The sequence below is a fragment of the Arvicanthis niloticus genome, chromosome 9 (assembly GCF_011762505.2).
Source record: "Arvicanthis niloticus isolate mArvNil1 chromosome 9, mArvNil1.pat.X, whole genome shotgun sequence".
Taxonomy (NCBI): domain Eukaryota; kingdom Metazoa; phylum Chordata; class Mammalia; order Rodentia; family Muridae; genus Arvicanthis; species Arvicanthis niloticus.
The window spans coordinates 9,722,122-9,732,070 of NC_047666.1; the positions used below are offsets into that span (position 1 = coordinate 9,722,122).

The window sequence follows — 9,949 nt, forward strand, 5'->3', positions numbered from 1 at the left end:
GAGAAAAGAGAGAGTGAGAAAGAGAAAGATGAGAGCTGGTACAAGAATTGGTTTTCAACCTCTCTGTAATTGTCAACCCTACTTCCTTCCATCTTGGGCTCATTAATTGGGTTATTTTTGCTTATTTCTTTTGGTTCCTGGGCCTTAAATAGGCTGACTAACTTTGTGAAATAACAAATATTTAGTCTGATAGCAAAATCTATTCAGATACATTGTCATAAATTATCTATGGAGGACCATGGGACTCAAGATGAGGTTGTTACTCTATCGCAGGGTGTTCCCAAATCCCATCTCCACCCAACCTAAAAGAGGGGACTTCTGCCCCTATACCAAGCAGAGAGGGGCCACCCAGAACCCCCTCTGACTGGTGATCTGAATTCTTGCTTAGGCTGTGAGGCTAAGCACTGCAAGGGAATATAAATAAAAGTTAAAAATATCTTTCTGGGTTCCCTGAGGGACAAGCATGACTGCATAGGGGCTGATGTCAAAAGTATCCTCTCTCCAGAAAAAAAAGACATCAGGATGGGTATGGCCTTCATGCCTCACTGGATAACAACAGGAGGAGCAGCGCCATCATTACAAGGTCCCTTTAATTACTGGAGGACAGGCCTCTATCCCCGCCTTGGCAAGATTAGAATCACCACAACCCTTCTATACTTGGAGAAGGGAAGAGATGTCAGGGGCAGCCCTGCTTATTCACTGAAGGCCTAAAATCAGCCATAAGCCTAAAATCAGCAATAGGCCTGACATACATGCCTGCTAATACAAAGTCTTGTGTCTCTTCAGAAAAACACTGAAACAGACGGCTATAAGCTATTATAAACAGGCAGTTTTGTGGAAATTTACCAGCGTGAGTAGTCATAGACCTTGTAAATAGACAGCCTTGGTGGATAGTGCCAACTTAGATAAGGACAAGTGAATCATAGGTAGAGCCATAGTAACCTGTCCCCTGAACTTTTACCCAGATGATACTGTGTTCTGAAAGATATCTGTACTTCCCCTGAACACCTATGCTCCCTTCCCCACATCCTGCATTTTCTGTTTGTAATCCCTGTGTTAGAAAGTAGAAATTATGGTTTAATAATAATAAAAGAGGAAAAAATAATAATGAATTCGAGAAATTTTTAGGTAAATGGATGGAACTAGATAATATCATCCTGAGTGAGATAACCCAATCACTAAAGAACACATATGGTATTTACTCACTGATAAGCAGATATTAGCCCAAAACCTTGGAATAGCCAAGGCTCAACTCACGGACCACATGAATCTCATGAAGAAGGAAGACCAAGTCTGGATGCCTCGGTCCTACTTAGAAGGAATAACAAAAATACTCAAGGGAACAAATATGGAGACAAAGTGTGGGACAGAAACTGAAGGAGGGGCCATCTGGAGACCATTTCACCTGGGTATCCATCCCATGTACAGTCACCAAAGGTAGGCAATGAAGTGGATGGCAGGAAGTTCATGTTGACAAGAGCCTGATATAGCTGTCTCCTTAGAGATCTGCCAGAGTCTGACACATTCAGAGGCAGACACTCAATCTTAACCACTGATCTGATCAAGGGTTTACCAATGGAGAAGTTAGAGAGAAGACTGAAAGTGCAGAAAGGATTTGTGGCCCCATGAGGAGAGCAACAATCCCAACAAACCAGAGCTCCCCAGGGTCTAAACCACCAGCCTGGGAGCACATGACTCCATCTGTACATGTAGAGGAGGATAGCCTTGTCAGGCATAGGTGGGAGAGGAGATCCTTGGTCCCATGAAGGCTGGACACTGAGTGGGGGGGAGAATTAGAGGGTGGGGAGGTAGGAGTGGGGGCTAGGTGGGGGCACATCCTCATAGAAGCATGAGGAGGGGGATGGGATAGGAGGTTCCTGGGTGGTGGGTGGAATGGGGGTAAGAGGATAAAATCTGAAATGTAAATATAATATCCAAAAAATATTTTAAAAAGACATGAAAAAAGAAATTAAACCTCATGTTTTCTCTGATTTTTTCCTCCTATTTTTTATAGACTGATAAAAAACTGTGTGCGTCCTTGGGGTGGTGGGTGTGCATGTGAGTGGGCACATGTGTATGTCACGTGGAAATAGGTGGAAGACTAGGGATTGGAAGTTTGTTGGTTGGAAAAAAGGTGATGATGAAAAGAAAAAACAGGAGGAATGAAGATTATCAAAATGCAGGATATAATTTTATATTGTTTTGAAAGTCAACATTAGATGTGTGAATAAGAATCTTAACCAGAAGTAGAAGTGGACGGATATTGCCAGGAGTCCAAAAGTGAGGGAGACGTCTCAGAGCTGAGCTAAGCAAAACCCAAGTTCTCTTCTGCATCCTCCAGTGGAAATATAGCCTGACAGGCTCTTGATTTAGCCCATGGAGACTCACAGTACAGTTTTTCACTCCAAAGTATAGCATAATAAATTTGTCATGTTCAATTCACAGTATCTAAACATGAGAATTAAAAAAGACACAAATGTCTTTACTTCATTTTAATATAAGACCCTTCAAGTCAAGGCATCTGTTCATTAACTTTCTACCAAACTTTGAAAAAGTTAGGCATAGCAGCTGCAGGCAGAAGGGGAAGTGTGTAGGTTTGGGGATGTGTGGTACAGGCAGCTGGTTAAAATCTCATAGGAGGTTTTTGTAGGAGGCTGAAGCACTGTGGGAGAATAGTAGTTATACTGCTGACAGTAATAAATGGCTGGGTCTTCAGCCTGCACACTGCTGATGGTAAAAGTGAAATCTGTCCCAGATCCACTGCCTGTGAAGCGATCAGGGACCCCAGTGTACCGGTTGGATGCCCCATAGATCAGAAGTTTAGGCGACTGCCCTGGTTTCTGTTGGTACCAGGCTACATAACCACCCACATTCTGACTGGCCTTACAGGTCAGGGAGATCCTGTCTCCTATTGATGTAGACATGGATTTCGGAGACTGAGTCATCACAATGTCTCCATCAGCACCTACAATCAGAAAAAGATTGTAAGTATACATATGTACACACAAAGACTTTATGATACAAATGCTATAATCTAAAATGTCCTTTCTATTGGCATTGTCTGCTTGCTATTGACTTCCTATAGGAAATACCTATTTCTCTACAAATGAATTCTTTTAAGATATTATAATACTTTTAAATGTCTCACCAGACAACCAGAGCAGTAGGAATATGAAGACCTGAGTCTGTGACTCCATCTTGATGCCCATGCTGGCTGGATGCAATTCAGATCTCACTGCAAAAGCCTGCTTTATAAATCCTGGCAGCTGGGTTGCCCTCTAGGGACCTATGCAACGTAATCATCAAACAAGAATATAATTTGCCTGGACACAGGTGTATGAGAGTACTCAGGACAAATCAACAGCCAAAAGTACTACCAAAACCAGGAAGTAATCACTGGAATGGAAGTCAACATAGAAGCTCAAGGACCAACTTAAAGCTCTCAAACCACAACTATCTAGATGCTCTCATGAAAGACTTCCATTAAAAATCAATAGGTGGCGTTTGGGTTGTTTTAGGATTTTATATATGTTTGTATACAATTGTACAAAAAATGTGTATATATATGTGTGTGTGTGTGTGTGTGTATGTGTATGATGAATACCCTGTCGCTATCTTCAGACACACTAGAAAAGGACATTGGATCCTATTTCAGATGTTTTTTTTGCCATTATATGATATCTGGTAATTAAATTTAGGACTTCAGAAAGGGCAGTCAGTGTTTTTAACCAATGAGCCATCTCTCCAGACTCAACAGATGAGTTTTACAGAAATAATAGTACAAATACATTTAATTTAATACTGAGGAAAAAATAAATCCTGTGCAACAACAATAAAATAAACAGGGAAGTGCAAAAGAAGAAAGAAAAGAAAGAAGGGAAAGGGGGAAAGGAGAAAAGAGAAAAGAAAGAAAGAAGAGAATGCAGAAGAGTAGAAAAAATATTGAATCAGGGAGGTAAGAGTTAGGTGGAAAGGAGAGAAGGAATGGAGAAAATGAAAAAACAGAAATATTTTTAAAAGAAAGGTTTGGGGTGGAGACTCAACTCAGTAGTTAAGAGAACTTGCTTCTCTTATAAAAGATTCAGATTTGATTCATTCCAAGCATTCACATGATTCTCAGCGATTTAGGATTTTAGTTAAGCACACACATGGTACACATGGTACACATACATACAGGCATATAAATACATACAGACAGACATATACATGCATACATACATTCGTGAGGTTGAGATGATAACTGAGCTTCTGCTCCAGCTAGAAAGTCTTCCACCTGCTGCCTTCTTTCTACTTTCATATAGACTAACCCTCTGAAATTCCAAATGAACCTTTTCTTAATAAGTTGTCTTGTTCCTAGTGTTTGTCACACCAATAGAAAAAAAAACAAATAAAAAGGATAATCCACCAGGGGTTATTATACCTGTAGGAAGATATACACAAGACATAAACCATAGTAAATGTTCTACAATGTTGTAATGTCCTACTGTATCCATAGACTCCAAACCAAGTTGGTCAATTTGTTTTTAAGGAATACATTGGCATTAGTTAGCATATTGTTCACATGGGGCCATAGATTTCCCTTTTATACATATTACATTTAGTCATAAATATGAGACAAAATCCTAGAAGGTACAGACTATCAACACAAAATCATACATATTTAGTATAGTGTGATGTTTCTGGGTCTCCACATTTAAGAGCAGATACAGAGAGTTCAGAGTGATATGTGACACATGAGGAAGAAGTAGGTGATGAACAAATGACTTAGAAATAAAACTATTACATGAGCCATCTCATTCATAAATCTTGGATTTTTAGGCATCATTATATAAATATAAACACAATTGTAGTGAGCGTATATAAGGTAAACTAGGAGAGGGAAGAAAACTTGTGAGAAACAAAACATGGAACAGAAAGAGGAGGGTAAGGGATGTGTCTTAGTTAGAATTACTCTGGCAATGATGAAATATCATAACCAAAGATGGAAGAATATATTCTTCTTACCCTTCCAGGTAACAGTATATCACTGAGGGAAGTCAGAGCAGGAACTCAGAGAAGGGAGCTGACCAGAAACCATGGAGGAGTACTGCTTACTGGATTCCCTCTGATGACTTGCTCAGTGTGCTTTGTTGTAGAACTCAGGTTTAATAACAAAGCCTGTCCCCACCAACAACAGACTGCATCCTCCCCCTGAAAAGAGGGAATTAAGAAAAGTCCCTACAGGTCTGCCCACAGCCCAGTCATATCTATAAATTTTTTCAGTTGAGGTACACCCCACTCAGATGATTCTAGCTTGGGTGAAGATGACATAAAAGCTCATCCAGATGGGGTATAAATGTGTTTTTTATATAATTATCTTAAAAGAAATTGTTTTTATGAAACACAACACTATGTATTATGAGTATATATCAATACACTTGACTCTTTCAGCAAAGACAGGAGATAAGGAGCAGAGTTGGTATGTTAGTGCCCTATGAGGCTCAGCTGCTGCCCGTGTGTTCTGTCCATTTCCCAAATCCATGAAGACTATGGGATTTTGACAGGTAAATTTACTTCAGTTTCATTGTTATTCAGTGTCAACTTGAAGTATACATTGCTGCCAAATGCATGTAGTTTGATATGACAAAATTTACCATGATTACTCTAAGTATATTTATTATTTTACAAAATAACTGAGACAATACTAAATTTTATTATTAGGTAATATTTACTCAAAGTTAATGTCAGAAATTCAATAAAGAAAAATAAGGTCATTATTTGATTTGAAAGATTGTCTTTATGAAGAATATCAATGGTTAACATGAAGTGAACATTCTTAAATTGTTCCCAAACAATTACTTCTGCAATGGACACAGACATAAAAATGAGAATATTTCATGTCAAGTCACCTTTAAAATCATACTAAGAAGATATTCAAAAGTACCAAAAAATAATTACTTAATCTTGACTCAAAGAACTACCTCTCAAAAATAATTCAAAGACACCTTAGCCCCAGGATTATCTCCAGGACTCACAAGTTTAGTTGAATATGGCAGGTGTCACTGATTAGGAGACAGAAAGGAGAGTGTTTGATTCCCAGGCTGTGTACAGACGGAAAAGCTGCTGCTTCAGTCACTGGCTGACAGGTTGAAATCTAAAGCATGTTTGTTTGGGCACTGTTTTCAAAAGGTGCAAGACATACATATAGGAAAACACTAGAGCACATAAAATTAATTATTTAATTAATCAATCAATTGATTTTTAACAATCAACCAATTAACTGATTTTAAAATCCTTAAAGCCCTGATATGGAATTGTAGGATGCCAACATCTTACCTTTAGGCCATGGAGTCGTATGTTGGATATCTAAATTCTAGAAGTATGATTCTGTTCCAGCCAGAATCTGTGTGGGAAAAAGTTACAGAAAAAAATAGCAATTTACACAGAGAGCTTAACGATATTTAGTTCCATGCATCCTGGAGGCATTGTGCTTATTAATTCCGTTATAGAGTCTGAAAACTTTGCTTATCAAAGTACCAGGCACATGGCTACCAGGCAGATAATGGAAGTGACCATGGCAGTCAATTGGTCATACTAAGAGAGATTTTGTTGGAGAATGAAACACTATGGGAAGAGAGTTATAATGTTGCACACAGCAGGTCTTCAACATGGACACTGCTGATGGTGAGAATAAAATCTGTCCCAGATTGACTGCCAGTGAACTGAACAGAAACTCCAGATGCCTATGTGGATGCCTAGGATGTCAGAAGTTTAGGAGGCTGCCCTGGTTTCTGCGGGTGCCAGACAAGGTGGTTCTTCTGGGTATAGCTGGAAAATAGGCTCTGGTTGAATTTAGAGCTGATTGAAACCCTCTCTCCTTTTTACACAGTCATGGGTGATAAAGACTAGGTAATTATGATGCTCCCACAGGCACTTGCAATTGGGAAAAGATGAGCCTCATACATACATACATGCAAACATACATATATACATACATACATAAAAACATACATACATACATACACGTTCAAAGATTTCATGACACAAACATTAACAATTAAAATGTCTTTTCAAACTTAGGAGGCAGAGGTGGGTGAATCTCTGTGAGTAAAAGTCTATGTTGCTCTTCAGAGTGAATTGCGCAATGGTCAGAGCTATCTAAAAAGATTGTGTTTCGAAAACAATCTTGTGTCTGTATATTATTGAAAAAAATGGAGTGACTTTAGCTGTGTCTTACTACATTGGGGATATGGAACCTGAAGAGGCTACCTCCTGTAGCCAGGCAAAAATGTCGACAGAGATTCTCTATTGAAACACATTACCTACAAAATTTTCAACCCAAAATTTATCATGTTTACAAGTAATACAGGCACTGGAGAGGTAACAGAAACTGACAGAATGGCCAAACAATAACTAGCCCTAATGAAGACCCATCCCATGGGCAAGCATCAATACCTAACACTATTAATGGTATTTTCTTATGCTTATAGAAAGGAGCATGTTGTCTTTGGAGACGCTGACTTAGACAGATACAGACATCCACAGCAAGACAGTGCATGGATCTTGGGGATTCTTACAGAAGAATAGGAGGAAAGACTGTGGATCCCTAAGGGGATAAGTACTCCACAGAAAAATGAACAGAGTAAACTAACCTGAACCCTTGGAGCTCTCAGGGTCTGAACTACCAACCAAAGAACATTCACAGGCTATACCTAAGTCTCCATGATCATATGTAGCATATGTACAGCTTAGTCTTTATATGGGTCCTGAACAACTGGAGTGGGGTCTATCCCAAAAGCTGTTTCTGTCCTTGGGATGTGTTCTACTAGCTGCGCTGCCTTGTATGAGAGATGCAGCCTAGTGTCTTAGAGAATTGAAGTGCCAGGGGCTGAGAAAGGGGATACCTAGTGAGGCCCACACCCTCCCAGAGGAGAAGGGGGAGGATTGTGGGATAGGATGACCAGGAGGGGGCAGTGAGAGCAATGTAAAGCTAATAAGTAAAAATCAATTCGAAGAGGGGTGGGGGGGAAGAGTAAATTGATAAGCCACTGACTCTGTGTCTTCACTGCCTCCAGATGGAATTCCAGGACTTTGGAGGTTTGAGCAGGTCTGCTCAGTTAGCTTGATGAGTAGATACACCAAGGCTGTGTATTCAGCTGACATTCATTCTAAAGCCAAGGAAAAAGCCAGGTTCAGAACTAAGTGTTTTAGTTAGGAGAGATGACAGAGGTTCTGGTTTGTCAACAAAATGATGGACTGGGTATTAGGACTATCTTGTACCTCACTGGTACAATTAGGAATAAGTATGCTCTAATTGCATTTTGAGAGAAAAGTTTTTATCTTAACAGGAAGGGTGATATGTAGGAGGAGCTAAGGGGGAAGGAGTACTGAGAGGAAGAGAAGGAGTTAGGAGAGGATGAGAAGAAAAGAGGAGAAGCTAGGTGATGAGAGAGAAAGAGAGAGAAAGAAGAGGGGGATATTGGTGCAGATGTTCACATGTCTCCACCAGTCAAAGATAGTTGATATATCTAGGTTGGGTATTGGGTTACACTTCTGATTGAGCATTACCAAACTTATAAAGCCTTTGATTAACATTTTTAAAAAGTGTATAAATGCAAAAAGGAAAAGGGGGCATGGGATAGGGGTTTTCGGGGGGATGGGGAAACGGGATGGCATCTGAAATGTAAATAAAATATCCAAAAAATTAATTCATTCATTAATTAAAATTTTAAAAAGTATTTTGAAAATCAACTTACACTATAAATAATCACATTCAAAGTGACAAAATAATAAATACAGGTTCAAAGTTTTCAAAGTTATATTGCTGAACTGTAATATACTTCAGCATTGTATTTTGCCTAAACTAAGAAATAACTTAAATTACCTTTAAAAATGTGACCTGTGCTCTGGTGATGATTGTCACATACAAAGGGTAAAATGCAGTGAGGAAATCTTAGATGGCCTTTTGTTGAATGCAAATATTGGGTTGTATTTTAAGTTGGATAATGTGAGTCTACAAAACAGAAGCAGAAGAAGAAACATTATCCAATTCTCTTTTAAATAAATTCATATTGTAATTAAAGTTTCAGGGTATCAATAACCTGTGTTCTTCTGAAAATGGTTGATGACTTCTAGATGATCTTTTATGGATTACAAATTCTTCTCATTTTTGACAATCATATAGAATCCAAAGCAAAGACAAAAAATACTTTTTCCTGAATAATGAATAAAAATGAAATAAAGATAATGACTATAAATAAAGGCAAGACTGTACAGGAAGAACAAGCAGTATATGTTGCTGAAGGAACTGGAAACTGGTGCTGCCACTGTGGAGGGTCCTCAAGAAAACATGGAACAATCATATGATTCTGGGACTCCTGTGCTAGAAATGTTCCTAAACAAATGCATACCAGTGTAAAGAGGATGTCTTACTCAAGGGTCTATTGCTGTAAAGAGACACCATAACCATGGCAACTTTTCTAAAGAAAACTATTTACTTGGGGCTTCTTTATAATTTCAAAGATTTAGTCCATGTCCTTGTGGCACTGAGCATTGCAGCATGCAAGCAGACACAGTACTGGGAAAGCAGCACAGTGTTTTACAACTGGGTCTGCAGGCATCACAAAGAGTCTCTAGACTTGGAATGTGCTTTTGAAACTTTGAGGCTGGTACCATGACACCTCTTAATGTTAAGAGACTTGGAGGGATCAGTGATAAAAGGCATATACCTAAACACAATAAACACAATATACAGCAAGAAAATAGCCAACATCAGATTAAATGGTGAGAAATGTAAAACAATCCACTAAAATCAGAGACAATACAAGGCCACCCATTCTCTCTACATGACTTTAATATAGTTCTTAAAATTCTACCTCCAGCAATAAGATGACTAAAGGAATTCAAGGGGATACATATTGGGAAGGAAAAAGTCGAAGTATCACTTTTTGCAGATGATATGGTAATATAC

At 38.8% G+C, this 9,949-nt stretch overlaps 1 pseudogene across 1 annotated transcript; it reads right to left on the reverse strand.

Moving 5' to 3' along the window:
- Positions 1 to 2,555: 2,555 nt before the first annotated feature.
- Positions 2,556 to 3,259, reverse strand: LOC117715034 (immunoglobulin kappa variable 3-15 pseudogene; annotated as a pseudogene). Its single transcript, XR_013112742.1, has 2 exons — positions 3,149 to 3,259; positions 2,556 to 2,965 (listed from the first exon to the last, which is right to left on the reverse strand). The product of XR_013112742.1 is annotated as an immunoglobulin kappa variable 3-15 pseudogene (transcript).
- Positions 3,260 to 9,949: the final 6,690 nt, after the last annotated feature.